Raw genomic sequence first — 16,859 nt, forward strand, 5'->3', positions numbered from 1 at the left:
ACCCTGCGGTCCTTGGGGCCCCTTCCCAGCACTGCCGGTAACTACCTGGAAGATTCACTGAGGAGAGAGCTCCTGAGGCTTAGAGAGAGGGACTTGGTAGTCATGCTGGAAGGAGTGCTTTTCTTTGCATGAGGAGGATGGTTAGAGAACAGCATTTAGTGTTTTCCACCCCATGCCCCAGCCGAAATGCACATCCCTAAGTCTGCAGATCTCTTACCACAGTGGCCAAATCAGAGGAGCTTGGCTGTAAAACCGAAGAATGTCCTCTGAGGACATGGACTGTCCCTGAGTCATTAGCAGTTACCTACAGCTAATCATGCAAGGCACCAGCCCTACCCCATGCCAGCTGCCTCCCAAACGTGTGGGCTGTCACCCCAAGGCCAGCGGTGGGAATGATTCAGTGCAAACCCGTCAACACCACTGGAAAAGCGTCTTAGTGAAGACAGACGGAGAGTGACTCAGTGAGATCAGCAGCAGAGGGAGCAGCTGTGTGGAACCTTCTCTGAGTTTGATGCGTGTTAAGGACATATTCTCAGGAGCAGATAATGCTTTTGCTAACAAGACAAACCTTACCCAGTTTTGTTCCCCAGGGGTTTGAATTTAGCCCAGTGACTATCATAAATGTGATTATGACCTCCAAGGGGCTGTTCCCAACCCTCACTTCTTGTGCCAGTGTCCTTCTCAGCAATAAAATTTCCAGCTCTGTTGCCTTACAATCATCATATTCTTTAAAGGAATCAGAGGGGTTAAGTGGTTTTCTTCAGTAAGGAGACTTTTGCCTAAGAAAGCAGTTTCGGGTTAGTTTGTGCAGCCAGGGAGATGTACTGAAGGGCTGGAGCGTGTTTCTGCTGTGCAGATAACCTACATACTGCTCAGAAATGTGTGATTCCGGCGTGTGCTAAAATAAGTGCCTGTTTGATTTATCTCCCACAATGGGATGGCATTCTCTTCTTAAGTGGCATTTCATTCGCAAGCCAGGCACTGTAAATTTGAACGGAATATGTAAGTAAATATCCCTCAAGGAGATAGCGTAGTGCCGGCCTCGCCTGAGACTGCATAGCTGAAAACGAAGCTCTTGGCTTTTGGAAAAGGCTCAGCACCTGAGATGCATTAGCTTCCATAAGGGGGTCATGGTGTAGCCAAGCAAGCTGAGCGTTACTCCGAGTGGTAATGGTGGAGAATCACCCTCAAACAAAGTAATGTCGGGGTTACAGCTGCGTGCACCCTCAGGCACTTACACTCACACTCAGTCCATTGCGACTTGGCTTTGAACTGCCTGGTTGGGCGCTTGGCTCCGTGCAGGGCAACATGGTACATTGTAGCTTTTACTGCCGTGTCTTTGAGTGGCAGGGACAAAGATAGGCACAGTGTTTTATCGAGTCCCAACAAGACTTCCTCAGTGCATAACTGTTCAACTAAAGGGCTGTCGATCGCTGATGTGGCACAGTCAAGAAGCCCAAAGAATGGAGAAAACCCACAGTCACGGAGCAACTTGTATTCTGATTTATTATTTATCATATCGTGGTTAAAACCATTTTCTCAAGTGTTGTGTACTTTTAATATTATTTTGACATTGAATTGTCACCTAATGAAAAGGCAGGATTCAGAAACTTTTTAAACATTTATATATTTGTGTAGTTAAGGGGGAGAAATCCCTTTTTTATTAAGATACAGAATGCATGTTTATCAAAATTCATCTCAGATTCCACTCAGAAATGTAGATATCTTGTGTTTGAAAGAGCTTACTGAACTACAAAGAGTGACAGATATTACTGACAGAACAAAGTTATGAACGATGAAAGAACCCAGGAAACGCTATACTCATGTGGCTATAAATGAGCTAGGAGTAAAGAAAGAGTGCTGTTTGTTGGTTTGCACAGAGCAGGCATTAAGTTGGTAAATATAGCAGATAATGCGTAGTGCAGGTGTTGGTTTGCTTCTGCCTGCCCTGTGGGCCAGCCCTGCGTGGCTGCTAGAGTGCGAGCCCACCACCCACCTGGGTTCCCTGACTGAAGGAGCACAAACACCATATCAAGGTGACTCTCGGCTCAGAGATCATGAACAGGAGGCCACAGGCGGAGCACAGCAGCACGGTGAGCCCTGTGCACAGATCCAAGTTGAGAACCAGGAAAATTGGGAGTTGCAAACTTTAGTTACGGTTCAGTGTTACATTTTGCCGCTGTGAGCAGCATCCGTCGGCCACTCTAAGGAATAGTGGCCTAATATGAGGCATAGCTCACTAACGATGCATTTACCTTAAGTACAGTAACCGAATAGCTGGTGCACTCCAGGCCTCTGCAAATCCTGTGGCTGAGGCTCAGGGCACCCGGGATGCAGGCGGGCAGAGGCTGCCCAGCTGCCCACACCTGCGGGTCTCCTCTCTACAGCAGCGCTGCTCATGCTTTAGGAGAACCACCTGGAAGCCTGTGAAACAGTGCTGGGCCCCACCCCTAGGGCTGGTACTTCTGTAGGTCTGCAGGGGCCTGAGAATTTGCATTTCTAACATTTCTTCCTGACATGAGGCGTGGTCCAGGGACCAAAATTTAAGCTGTCCTACTAGTTGAGTTGGATTCTTTCTTCATTGGTTCGTAAACCACCTTAAAGAAAAGACTTGGACTTTACACCAAGAGATTGGTCAATGAATATACAACTGTATGTTTCAAATAAAGCAGCCCTCACCGGTGGCTCAGTTGGTTGGAGTGTCATCCCATATATCAAAGGGTTTCGGGTTCGATCCCCAGTCAGGCACGTATGGAAGGCAACCAGTGTTCTCTCTCACATCAGTGTCTCTCTCTCCCCCCCTCCTTTCCCTCTCTCTAAAAATCAAGCATATCCTTGGGTGAGCATTAAAAAATAAAATGCGTACAACATGTACTTTTTTATGGTTCTCACTCTAAGTCATTTTTTTGATTGGTTCAATGAGCTGCTGGTCCCAAATACATCTGATAATACAAACTGCCCTGGAGGAAAGCGTTTATGCTTGTGGCGAGGTAGGTATATTGGTGGAGGTGCGGAAATCTCTTCCATGATTTTATGAAGGGGTGAGTGTTGGGTGTGTAAGAATATAAGAATACATAAGAAAAGCATCTTCCGTATGAAGAAACAGTGCTAAGTATCTTCTGTGAGAGGTGATGAAAATGTAGGAGCTTAAAAGAATACAGCAGCAGGAGTGCGTCAGATTTGGTGCCGCAGGTCTTGTGTGTCAGACCCCAGAGGCCAGGAAGGTAGGAGCCAGGCTCTGCTCCAGGCCCTGGAGAGGGAGCAGGGACAGAACGCAGGGGCCACACTCACTTTATGCTTTTTAATGAGAAAAGAGGAAAGTTCAGTGTCAGTATTAGATTCCTGAAAACGGGGATGTTAGGATTCCTTTCTTTTAAAAATTGATAGAACATTGTTCTCTAAAGATACGCATGCACACTCAGGAAGGGGAGGGGAGCGGGGGAGGTCCGAGGCAGTCCAGTGTACTTGGTTTCAAGTGCAAACAGTCTAATGGATGAATTAAAGTTTTCTTAATGCTGACTGACTTTTCATTACTAGTATAATGGTTTTCATGTATTCATTTCCTTACAAAGCGGTAGAGAAATGCAACCATCCCCTTACCTCCACGGCGTTGCTGATTGGTAACTGAGGTGCCCCCACCTCCAGCTTCTCGTTTTCAGGTGTGGAAATGAGGATGGTGAGAGAAATCATCGCAGTCGTTATCCTATACCAGCTGGTGTTTCTTGAGCCCTTAGAGTGTCAGGCCCTAGCACATGGATCGTCTCGTTTAACCTTCACGTCCGCCTTCTGCGTTGGCTCTCAGTACATATTTCCATTTTGTAAATGACAAAGTGGAGGCTTAGGTTAAATAACTTACTCTCAAGGTCACACAGCTTATACAACGGAAACAGGATTGGAGCCTAGACCCGTCTGACCCCACCATCAGTACCACAGGTATCTTTGTACAGGCACTTCAGTTGTGTTCCTGGGTCTCTTAAACCTGGATTTTGCTCAGAATGTTTTTCTGTGGTATTGAGACAGGGTATAGTTGTCCTTGGCCACTACAATAGGTACCAGAGATGGAAGTGACTGCTTTAAAACTGAATGTGCCGTCTGTATTAGCCCATAGCAGGGAGCCATTTTTGAATGTTTATTTTTTCTAATTGTGTGTTAAGTAAAGTGATTGGACAGTCCTCTCCCGCGTGCTAATCTGCTGTAAATCAACCTTCAGATGTTAATAAAACAAGTCAAGACTGACAAAGGAAGTTCCATTTGTATTTTAAACTCCCAATTCATCAGGGTCTCCTCCTTTAGATCTTCTGCAAGAGTGTCCTTGGTCTTAATGTAGCTGGAAGATAAAACACAGATAAAAGAGCCATTGTCTCAGAAGAGCATTAATAAGAAATGAACGTTGATCCTAAGTGGGGAGTATTTAGGCCTGCGGGGTGGAGGCTGGTCTGCAGGGAGCCCCTGACTCTGCGAGAGTCGACTCTGTGGCACCTTCTGCCTCTGGTGACAGTTCCCCCCCTGCCTCACTGTCACACTGGGATTGGAAGATACATAGACGGGTATTACAGCAGATCCCCAGGTCTTTTCCCATTGATGCCCTTATTTCGAAAGGGTGCGCTGTTCCTCTCTCGCCTCTCCCTGAGCCCTGCTTTCCATGCTGCTGGCCTTCTGTCCCTTCATTGTCGGCCCGTTTTCGCTGGTCGCTGGCGACTCAGTTTTAAGTTCTCCCTGATTCTGCTATGCTGCATGTAACAGTAAGGGCTCCCGACAGCTAACGGTGGAGCAGTCTGAACAGTACTACTAATAATGATAGTATTGGGTTAGAAACCAAAGGATAAAAGACATCCATGAGCCCATACAAATATAAATGACTGAATAAATAAATAAATAGGAGAGAAGGGAAAGCTCTTCGATCAAAAGCATTTCCATTACAGCAGTGAGGGAAATAAAAAATTATCACTTGAACGTCATGGTAGGAATTGCCGCAGGCGAGGTCCACCAATGACTGTTCAAAATAGTGAGCAAACAGGACAGTCGCATAGCCCCAAAGTAACCGCCCCGATACTTGCCAATGGCTTTGGCGGCTCCAGCGTGCGCGTGTCCGCACAGCCTCTGCTGCCCCTCCCTCCAGGAGGTGGAGCTGCCTGCCTCTCCCCGAGTGGAAGCTGCACGTTAGTGGCCCGGTTCTAAGGAGTGGAGAGGGAAAAGTGGTGATTTCCCTGCGCAGACACCTGGCACGCGTCACCTCAGCCCGTGACCAAGGGTAACAGCACAGGGAGGCACTGCTGTCCTGTGTCTCTGCTGTGACCCGAGGAGAAGGCGCGTCACCTCCATACTACTCTTCCCCCAAATCAGTCATCGCAGCCTGATCAACAGAAAACAGCAAACTGAGGCTGCGGGCCATCCTGCAGTTAGGTACCGAGCGCTCCCCGGCTCTGAAGGCCAAGGGTGGCATTGCACAGTGGGACGCGCTTAGTTCTGTCTCAGGCCGCGACTGAGGGGGACCCCAGGTCAGGGGAGCTGGGCCTCCGAGCGCTCTACTTGTGCAGCTCTCCTTCAGCCTTCAAGCATTTCAAAGTGAAAAGCCCCCCAAGCGTGCGGGAAAGCTGGGTAAAGGAATTACAGAATGAGTTCTTCACTCGCTCCGCGTGCACTGGCTCCTGCGCTTGCTCACTGCCCGAGATGCGCGGCGGGGCAGACGAGCCTGCGCCCTTCCTGCCCGAGCTCGGGCCACCGGCCGGCGCGGAGGCGTGTTTGGTCGCCCCCGCTTCTGTTAGAATCACAGCTGATGGGGCGTGTGGAGGTTCAAACAAGGGCTGAAACAGGACAAGTGGGGCTTGTGGAAACACGTAGGAGTGGCACTTACCCAGTTGGGAGCGACCATAAGGGCTCCCTGATCACCCTTTGTAATATGAGTAAATCCATTGTTTCATCTTTCATTTAAAACGTGTTCAGTATTTTCAGTAAGAATGCTTACTTTTAAAAAAAAGTCCTCACTGTAGCCATCGTTATTCTGAAAACTTGGGTCTGACCTAGGCCATCAGGCACAAGGACGGAGGCCTGCTGACCGCACAGGGAGCCCCCTGACACAATGTGCTTAGGCTCCAGCCCAGGAAGGGCACAGTTCCTAGAAGGCTGAGCCGCGCCTGCCCAGGTGCCCAGGTTTCCTCTGCGTAGATCGCCAGGGTCTGTCCCAAGACTTAGCCAGAGGTCAGCCTGTGCACATTCAGACGAGAGGGAAGAGGAGCCATCATCCTGAAGACGGATCAGAAAGTGGAGAAGCAAGTGAATCGGCGGAGGCACCAGAGCTTGAGATAGGACTGAGCAAAGGGCAGGTGGGAACCACAGTGAAATGAGGTGGGAAGGCCTAGAGCCGGGTAGGAGAGGGAGGCAGCGATGCAGAAGAGCTCAGGGGACCTTTGGGTGATGGCAGGCTTTCCACTTGGAGTGTTTGGAGGAGCATCCTGTAGCTCCACTTGGGCTGTGCTCAGATGCAGAGGGGCAGGTTTCTAATAGGTGGGGACCCTGTCTTTTTTCTGTAGACAAAGCAACTACCATTTGGTTCTCTTGATGTACTGAGCTACAAGCATCTAAAACATTAAAAAGACCCTGCTGTTCATCTTTACTTTCTTTTGAAAGATTGGTGGAAAAAAATGAAGTTTAAGAGAACCTACCGTATTTCCTTAGATTTATTTAGCCTTTTCATCTTTCATTTAAAACGTGTTCAGTATTTTCAGTAAGAATGCGTACTTTTAAAAAAAGGACTCAAATATGTCAATGGTCTTGGTAACCTGTTACAATAAAAGTAGTTTTAGCCTCTTGCCTCAGCTTCCAGTGTCCTGCCAAGGTCAGCAGAGGTGGTCTGGACCCAGGGCCTTGTTCTCAGCACCACTACATTGCATGCCTAAGTCTGAAACAGTAGTCGAGACCCAAACTGTGTTCTAGATCTGGTTGGGAAACAAAACTGGTGACATGGCACACCTTGGAGTTCTCTCTCTGACCTGCTCCCGGACCCTTTGCTGAGCCTGTTTACCATGCCTTTCTTGTGGTTTGTGACAGATAAGAACTGTATTGATTCCTGGCATCTGCTGGCAGTAACCTTTGAAAGGGCAGGCGATGCATCAGCACAGAATTTTATCTATCAATATCGGGGTAATAGAAAGACAGGATGACACCTAATCACAACACTGCTGGCAGGTCATAAATCTAAGCTGATATGGGACTGGTAATGGGCAGCAGAAAAGGGACACGGATTGACATTCAGATAAAGTCGGGGACGTTTAGATGGAAAGGATGAGATTTGACCATAAGAGAAGTCCTGGTGGGAACGGTCACTCTCCCAGAGACCCTGAGAAGGTACGAATCTTGCTCAAGTTTATACAGCTGGTAGGTGCTAGAGCCCCCGTCCAAGCCGTGGTTTCCTCCGATATAAAGTAGGCTTGGTGAAGGGTTCAATAGGTTATATGTGCTGGTTCTCCAAGTGTGGCCCCTGGGTCAGCAGCAGCACTTGGGAACCAACTAGAAATGCAGATCCTTGGGCCCCACCCAGACCTGCCAAATTAAAAACCAGGCTAGGGCCCAGTGGACAGGCCTTGGGGAACTCTGACGCCAGAAGAAGCCGAGAACCACAGATGTTTGCAAAACCACAGTCCAGCCCCTGGCACAGAGTAGGGCTCAAAGGAGCAGTGTGTAATCAGTGTTTTTTTTTAAATGATTATTATTTATTCCAACCACTTGTACTAATAATTTGTTCTGTTACAAGCTCTACAGTCCTCACACCCTCATAATTTTTTTGATTCTTTGGTGAATTAGTGGTAAAAGGAAACATTTTTGTAAGATAAACATGCAACGTGGAAACAATGCCATAGCCCTGGATATAGAGCTCCCACACCTCTGATTTAGCGGCTGGAGAATGCCAGCATTGTGAGGGTTAATGTTCTGCTTTGTGCCTGGGACCCCTTAGTGCTTTTGACCTGTCAGGGAGCTTCAGCCCCAGTGATAGTGCTACAGTTTAATAACATAAATGGAGTCTGCCTGACTCTGCAAAGAAACGGCCCTCCTTGGGGCCAGAATATATAGTCCCTTCTGCACTTACACTCACAGTATTTTTAATCATTTCATGTTTTTATTATATCCCAAGTACAAGGTGCTACAAAGAGTTCCCGGTGCTGACAGTCACTCAAAAATTGACAAATCTAAAAAGTGAACAGAACAGCAAGCAGCCCATCAGGGGTTCTCTTTTCTCTTTATTTAAAAATATACTTTTAAAAAACTACCTTATAATGCTGAGAAGGTTGATTTTGGCATCTTATACATGAAAAGTAGTAGTAATAAAGTCCCCCCATTGTTGGCCTTTTTCTGCCGAGACGATGGCTGCGCTCAGCGGTGGGGGTTTCAGTGTTTCCATGAAGTACGTAATTCACACTCTGAATGTGACAAGCATGACTGCCCATAAACCTAACGACTTTTTTAAGAGACCGAAATTCAGAACATTATACTCTCTGCAACTGCACTTTAGTAACCTCGCAGAAAACCGCTCCGAGATCTGCTCCGCTCCGTAACCGCAGCGGTGGCGACGCTGAAAGCATTCTCACGGGAGCCAGCGGGTCCCAGAGGTGAAGGCGAACCAGGTGCCACTGCGTTCGTTAAGGAACAGACACTACAACGTGCAGTGACCATTTTGCTGCTCCGCCCCTCCTGCCCACCAAATACGAACACAAAAGCTTGTTAGGAAACTGATAGAGGGCTTGACATTCTAGGTATACACAGCTTCGGGGAGAGAGGAAAGAAGCCCCCCAGCTGAGGGTCGCGCTCTCAGGTGAAGCCTTCGCTGCTTGGTGTTCGGGTGAGCGAGGCCTCCTGTGAGCAGCTGCTGAGCCCGCAGCGAGCCCGCATCTGGAGAGCGGGGCGCCTTCACTCCGGCCGCTGCGAACGAGGCCCGCGGTCCGGGCCGAGCCGCCGATGCTCATTAAGGGCCATTAAAGGGAATCCGCTGCCCACCTTTCCTTCCCCTGAGCCCTTCCAGGCCTGCTTCTTTCTGCCTCCAGCTTCACACTCTTGTGATTTCTCTTAAACTGCCGCCTGTCTTACCTATATTTTTGCAGTAAATTTTATCTTCGAGACACAGAGTGAAAAGGCTGTTGTAATGGGTAGTAGGGCTTTTATTTTCTTTCCCCTTCAAATCATATAGTTGAGTTTCATCACTTTCAGAACACACCTCAGCAGCCTCTTCTCGGCTTTCATTTTGGACCACTTGTTTCATTTCCCTCCTTGTTGCTGTGTCTCCATAGCTCAGTGTGCATGGGCACAAAGCCTACAGTAGCAGTGAAACCGAGCAGCAGAGCTCGCCTGGGACAGCATGGGGACAGCCCGGGGACTCACTGCCCCTCCAGGTTTGAGGGCGCTGCCTGAGGCCCTGTTTTTCCAGCTGAATGCAGAATAGCCTGTTTGCCCTGGTCGTTGTCAGCCAGCTGCTTCAGGGAGGAGGTTTCATTTATGTAATGATTGTTCTGTGAAACTTAGGAAGAATGCTCGATTCTAATTCCCCACAGCGATTCATCATCATGCAAACTTGAGTTTCTAAAGATCTGGTTTTAAGGAAGAAGAGCCGAAGCCATGCTTCTCCCTGGAGACTGGCCTCCTGGGCGGTGGGGATTCATGCGCTTCCTCCCGCAGCCCGCTGGTTCACCAGGCCCCAGAAACCAGATTGCCTGGGAACACACTCTTCCTAAGATCTTCCTTGGTGAAGCCGCCAGTCTCAGGCCTGTGTTCAGGGTATCGGGAAGCCGGCAGACTCACTGACTCGAGGCCAGAGCTCTTAGACTGCAGTGTGCACAGGAGTGGTCTGGGTCTCCTATGAAAATGCAGATTCTGACTCAGGTCTGGTGTGAGTTTGAGACTCAGCATTTTCAGTACTTTCTGAGGGATCTTCAAGACTGCTGTCCACACACTAAATAGCAAGGCTGTCGTGGGGATGGGGTGGGTAAGACACCCAGATTTCTTAATTATATATTCGTTATAAATGAGCGCTACAAAAACCCATTCCAGTGGCGAACAAGAGAAGTGATAAGCATGCACGTGCAATCTGCCTTCTAACTTTTTAAAAATTAGCTCTCTTAGAAGGCCACTAAATGTGAACTGAGCTTGGTATAGATGCTAAGGCACACTTAGGGCCACCTATATGGATGGAAAACCTACTGATGCCAAAGCCACGTGCCTCGCGTGGAAGTATTCTCGACTCCTCTCTCATTTCTCCCAGCCCGAGCTCCGTTGCCTTCTCTCCCTGTGCCCTTGCCTGGCTCCCGTCGGCTGTGAGAAATCTGGGCAGAAGCCTCTTACCTGATCTTCTGGGCTCCAGCCTTTTCCTAGTCCAGTCTTCCTTCTCTCTCCACACAGACATTATCTTTTGAAACACAAGTGTGAACATATCACTCCCAGGATTAAAATCACTTAATGGCTCTCTACTAATTACAAGATTAAGTGCAAATTACCTAGCCTGGCACACAGTGTCCTTCAATACCTGAACCTAGTGACCTTTCCAGAGAAAATCCCTTCCTGTCACTCCTCAGCGCTCACTATACTGTCCTTTGTTGTCAGTGTTCCAGGATCCTTCTTCCAGATTTCTCCTTTCCCGTCTAGAATCCACACTCCCATCCTGACTGAGCTGTTCCTCCCTCCTCCAGGTCCCCGTAACACATCGGTATACTGTGACCCCAAAGTCTCCTCCCATTGTGATGTCATGTGTACCTGTGTCTGTCTCCCTCATAGGTCAGGGCTGTTTTCTGCACTGAGCACTATGGGCACAGCACTAGGGCCTATTTCTTCCCTCGAGCCTCGCGGACATGTACAAGCCTTGGAAAAGGAAATATTTGGCTTCAGAATAAAAGATGCAGTTGGAATTAATAATTTCAAAAGCAAAATTATAAAAATGCTTTGAAATTTTTAATTCAAAATTATATTTAATGTGGGATATGGGTACAACTTAATGTTCTGACATTGGTAGACTTGTTAGCTCCAGAAATGAGAGTGCCTTAGGCCTGTCTTCAGCCCTTCACTTAGTACCTTTATTCAGCAAGCATTTATTAAACACTTGCTGTTTAAGCTGACAGTATTATGCTTTGGGAATACAATGAAGAAGACAGTAGACTGATCTCAAAGAGCAAAAGTAATTTTAATAATATTAATAATACTGTGAGGGCCCACAACCTTACGTGCCAGCTCTCAGATGCACTGGTTATCCCATTTGGTTCGCAAAATATCCTAGTAAGAGAGATGATTTTATACCCCTTGGATATATGAGAAACCTGAGGCTTAGCACGTAAGTAACTTTTCTAAGGTTTACCTAACTACTGGCAGTGCTGCCATTTGAACCCAACCCAGATCAAAATCCAGAGAAGAAAACAGCCCTATAAAGGAATGATTGTAGAGCTGTCTGAGTTGTGAGTGCCAAGGCCGAGACGAGCGCAACATACCCTGAGTCAGTCTGAAGGCTGGGGAGGCACCAGAGCTTCACAGAGAGAGCGAATGGCTCTGGGCTGGATCCCGCAGGATGTGTAGGAGTTCTTCCTGCTTTCATAGATTGTAATAGATGGGTTTGATAAATAAAAATGACATAAGATGTTGATGTCGATAACAAATTAATGTCAGTCACCAAATTTTATTGATTTACTTCCTGCATTCAAAGGTATATTTTTACCTAAGGATCTATCTATTGGTGTCAAAGTATATAATTGTCAAACTAAACCAAATATTATTAATACAATTTTGTCAGTGTACTTTTCTTTCCTCCAGTGTTGCATGAAGGGGGAAAATCACGCCCCCCCTCCCATGCCACAGTAATACCACTTAGTGAGGTCGGGTCTCTAGAGACCACAAACACCCTGGACACACCCTGGACTCATTAGTGAGCTGGAAAGGCCTCACTGCCTTTCTCAGAGCTCTTACCCTTGGTAATGAAGGAAGGGACCATCTGTGACAAGTGACAATGGCCTTGGAGGAGCGCAGCAGAGGACACAAGCCTAGCAGGCTGAGATTGTTTAGAGAAGGCCAAGCAGTGCTACATATTTCATTAGCTCGGGTCCTAACTGTATGGGAGAGTGTGACGAAGAAGTGAGGAAATCAGTAAGCTTTGTGGACATTGTTCTTGTTTCATCTCGTTTCCATGTTGGCCTTAGGGGGAGACTCAGTCATACAGGAGCTCCCTTCGGTGATGCCAGCTGGGTATCTGGGTGTAGGCTGTTGAGGTTCCCCTGCGAGGATGCTGTGTTCCATTGCTAACCTGGTGCTGTGACTCAACTCCTTAGAACATGGAGATTGTTCTCTGAACTCATTATGGCCCCATGTCGAAGGAGGGATGCCAGAAAGTAATTCATGTTTAATGCTGTAGATTGAACCTGATTTCAGATGCCCAGCCCTCTGCCCACCTCTGTAATCCACCTTACGCTTTCCAGGGCTATGAGGTTTTAATTTACAGTTTATGAAGATGTTTTCATTTACTCTGCGCTCTCTAGTTAGTCTTAGAGTGAAAGATAATCACTCCAGCTCGGGAACTGGAAACCCAGCAGATTTGGGGAGACCTGGGAAGGCCCTAGAAACATAGAGGCTGCGTGTAGATGGGGGTGATGCTGATGCAGAAGGTGGCGGAAGGGAAGATTTCACCCTTTACTTAGCATTGCTGGAATTTAAAAAGTGTTACACACATTTCCCCACTTGGTTCTCATAATGAAGCCCAGGGGGAGAGAACATCTACCCTTTTCAAAACATACACCCAGGCTCCGATTGCCAGTGTTCCCAGCCCACCACCGCTGAGCCCCGCGCCTCCTGTCCTCCTGTCCTCCGAGTCTGGTGGCCTCACTTCTCCTCGTGGAAACAAGGCTGAGTCATGTCCTTACCGCAGACTTCTAACTCAGTGGCAATTCTCCACTTACCTTCAGAGCAGCACCCATTTGGGCAGCCGGGGCGCAGGCCTGACGGACACAGGCTTTGCGCTGGGCACTCAGCAGTCACGAAAGTGAAATCTGGACTCTCCTGGGGCCACTCTCCACGTGCAGTCCCTTCATCAACCTCTGGCTTGAAAAGAGCTTTTCAACTCTTGTGTTTCTTCCCAGAGGTTAAAACCCACCACTTGCTCTATGGCTGAGGGACGATAGGAGTAACTTACCAAATAAGGGCCTCAGTCATGGGACCCAATTTTCCTGCTAAGAAATTGCCGTTTCATACGACGGTCCCAAGCTTCTCGGCTTCCTGGTCGGGGATGGAAGTTGAATGTTGCCGCGTCATTCGGCACGATGGTTATCACGGGCTCACAGCTGTTTCTTGAACAAACCACATCACACACACTCGGAACTCTCTCGAATAAGAACAGGAGCCGTCGCCGCGCCCGCTGCCGTGGCCTGTTCCCGTGGAGTGTTAGGCGAAGCTGACACTCACTCTCGGCCGTATCTGATGTGCTCCAGCCGCTGTTCTCACTCGCTTGTCCTGTCGGCTCTAAGCTTTAAATTTGGAAGGTTTTCAGTGACTCCTGTTGGCAGGAAAAATGACAAGGAGATGTAGAGAGAGACGATTACAGCCAAATTTCAGCCACATAGGTTGTCGATACTAATAAATGCCCCTGAAGCAGGCACTGTAAAGGCGGGAAGTTGGAGTTGAGCGGCCTTTTGAGTCGGAATAGACATCTTTTCTCTAAATATCAAAGGCCCAGTGTTGACTCTGGTTATAGAGCTAATTTTATCAGCCTTGCATTTTGGAGCATCCTGATTGTTCACAGGCTTCGTTTAGATACGGAGACGATTACTTTAGTTCAATTCCTGAGTCATAGGAATGAGGATGCAGACTCTTCCGTCACTCCCCCTCCGACCTGTCAGCATTACAAAGCCTCGTTAGTATAGTAAGATTGTTAATAGCACCAGATCTAGCCTTAAATACTGGATCCAGGTACCGGTTCCAACCACATATTTAACCTTTGTAAACCTCAGTTTTCTCAGCAGTATAACGGGCATGATGAGATTGAGCCATGTGGGACTGTTGTGAGGACTAAGTGAGAGAACATGAAAATTGAAGCACAGCACCTGGCATGCGAAAACATTGGGAAAATGTTAGCTGTTGTTATCATGCAGGTGATTAAAATAATGCCACCTCCACAAACAGTGGGGGGGGGGGTGATACTAAAAAACTTAAAATAATAATGAACACTTTGGAAAAAAAAAATTTGTTTCTCTTGCCTCCAGACTGGGGGTAAAGCAGCAGTCGCTTCCCTTTTCCTCCCCTGTGTGTGCGTAGTAATTGTTCCGTGTTACAGCCTTGTGATTTTAAATATCTTATACTAATTGTTAGCCTTTTAATACCCTGTAGGCAAATGCAGAGGAAAAAATAAGCTTTTAGTAAGCTGAAACAAAAAGTGACCGGAGTTTAATCATGGTGCCTCCTGGCAAAGGGAAAGGATATTAAATTGAGTACTTAAAAGCAGGGTATAAAAATCAGGGTAATACACATGCCATCTCCACTGAGACTTGAGGTTGGGGTTGTAAGGAGAGTCAATGAAAAAGGCTGTGGAGGAGCGGTTAGGAGCAGCAAGTGTGGTAAACAGTCTGCATCTCTGACAGGCTTATGAGTTAGGGGAGAGGGGAAGAATCCGTTAAGTCACGGTGGCCACAGTAGAGCCAGTGAGCCATCTCCGCAGCTTTGAAATCTAACGTGTTTCTTACAGAGTGAGAGCTCAGCACAGAGCACCAAGACCTCTTCTGGGGTTAGAGAGAAGTCCAGGTTCCCTTAAGTCTTCATAGGAATGATAGAACCTAATATGTGTATCTTCCTTTGTGACTTTCAAATATTTTATATGTATTGTGAGCTATAATTGTGTAAACTTTTTGTTTTAGTTATTTATAACTCGTGGTTTGGGAAATGTAAATATCCTGATATGTGAGCTAAATTAAAGCTGTCGATTCCCAGTATCCCAGGCTTAAGCTCGCTGGGACCCATGACCACCACACTGGGCGGTGTGAGAGCCTGTTTTGTAGCTACCAGCTTCTAGCCACACAGCGCATCCCGTTTAGAACACAGATTTCTTCCCCTGTGGTCCACAATCAGGGACAGCACAATTTTGTACAACTGGTTTCCACTTTGCAAAGTAGTCGTTTAACGTATCCCAGAGAATGTAGTCTCATATTATCAGTTCATTAGCCAATGGTTGATGCAAAAGCAACAATATACTTTGAAATGCTGGAACACCACCCAGCTTTGAATTGCTACCGAAGCAGCTCAACCTAAAGACTGCCCTTTGCCATGAACGAACATCAGACCAAACTATTGAGAAGACACCACTTGCTTTGCCAGTACAGTTAGTTGTGTAAGAAGCCTCTGCCTTCAGATTGTTCCCCTCCAGAAGCCAAGGCCGATGACTGTGGTCTTTTTCAATTAGTATTTTTAAGAGCCCCTTTCTCCCAGGAGCTCCAAGCAGCTTTAACAGGCTCAAAATGACTCTCCCACAAGGTGAGCTCAATGCCGTCTCACAAGCAAATGCACAGTGGCTTTCCTACTTTTGAAGGGCCTCTATTTTTCTCTCCCTTTTAATTCTCATAAAGCCTGTCCACTGGAGGGAGTTTTTCTTCAGGGTTAGGCTATCTTCTCTCCAAAAAAAGATGCTATCTTTTTGATGAACAAAAGGACCATGAAACCTGTCCAGCTATGAAAAGGAGTGAGAGGAGGAAAAGTCTGGGGTTTTTACCTTTCAGTGTGAAGAGCAAACGGATTTAGTGATGATTATTCTCTTTTATGGTTTATTTTTATATTCCTGTTTCTTTTATTGCCTTTCACTTCTTTGATAAATGAATTTTAATGAAAAAACTAATTCAGATCTTGTTTAGTGGATGGATATCACTCCCCACAACCATTCTCCAGCTGGGATTGCACCTCTGCATTTTATGGGGTCATGCAGCTCAGACCTTAACATCATAATTGTTTGGCCCCTTTAGTGCTTTGTGCACTGATTAAAAAGTTCTATTGAGCTCAGAGTCTTTTGAAAGGAAGGACGCTAATGTGGTGGTTAAAACGAACAGCACAGACAATAACAGCGCCCTATTGTCACGGCCTTCCTTGAAGAGTTTCCACGCATCTAATCAACGTTTTCCTTTGCAAGAGAGGCACGCATCCTCTATGTAAATATGAGTTGGACTGTGCTTGACCTCAGTTCTTCAGCCTTAATGCTGAAAACCAGCAGGTGCGAAGGTAAAACAGCTCAATGGTTATTCATCTCCAAAGTTAAGACCCAGGCCACCTTTGGCTTGGCGTGGAATGAGGGGTCGTTTTCTTGGAAGAGAAAGGAGAAACAGCTCCTCTTGCAAATAAAATGGTATAAGACTGAAGGATTTCATGGGGCCAAGAAAAACTGAACATAGTTCTTTACAATAACTTTTGTCCTGTTTTTAAACCTGACTACTTTTCCAGTTTACAAGTTAACAAAAATCTATTCACTAGGTAAGTTTTGTTGGCCTGAGATTTATAAAAGACTAGGTTTGGGAACTGTGAAGGCGAAACCTGGCTGTGCTGTTTCGTAACTGTCTCTTTGAAAGGAGCTGCAAAATACAAGGGGTATTGCAAGACACGAGCCTTGTCACTGGGCTTTGTACGACTTGGTGGGCCTGATGCTCAGGTGGGTCGGAGCTGTGCACAGTGGCGAGCCGCCCGGGAAGCATCAGTATTCCTGGCTGTCTCCCTCCATGAGCATTTTGGAGTTAGAGGTGAAATTCCATCTTTAACCCCCTTGCGGTTGTCTGAACAGTGATTAATGAACTAGATGTGAATCCCCGCAGACCTTTCAAAGAGTGCATGAAGGATGGAATTTCAGCTATTTTTTTTAAAACCAGGCCTTTTGCTTA

General features: G+C 47.0%; 1 protein-coding gene across 3 annotated transcripts in view; it reads left to right on the plus strand.

Moving 5' to 3' along the window:
* CADM1 (cell adhesion molecule 1) overlaps positions 1 to 16,859 on the plus strand; it is a 324,569-nt gene that overhangs the window by 237,823 nt on the left and 69,887 nt on the right. The gene's annotated exons all lie outside the window — the stretch shown is intronic.

The sequence above is a fragment of the Miniopterus natalensis genome, chromosome 11 (genome assembly GCF_054644295.1).
Source record: "Miniopterus natalensis isolate mMinNat1 chromosome 11, mMinNat1.hap1, whole genome shotgun sequence".
Taxonomy (NCBI): Eukaryota; Metazoa; Chordata; class Mammalia; order Chiroptera; family Miniopteridae; genus Miniopterus; species Miniopterus natalensis.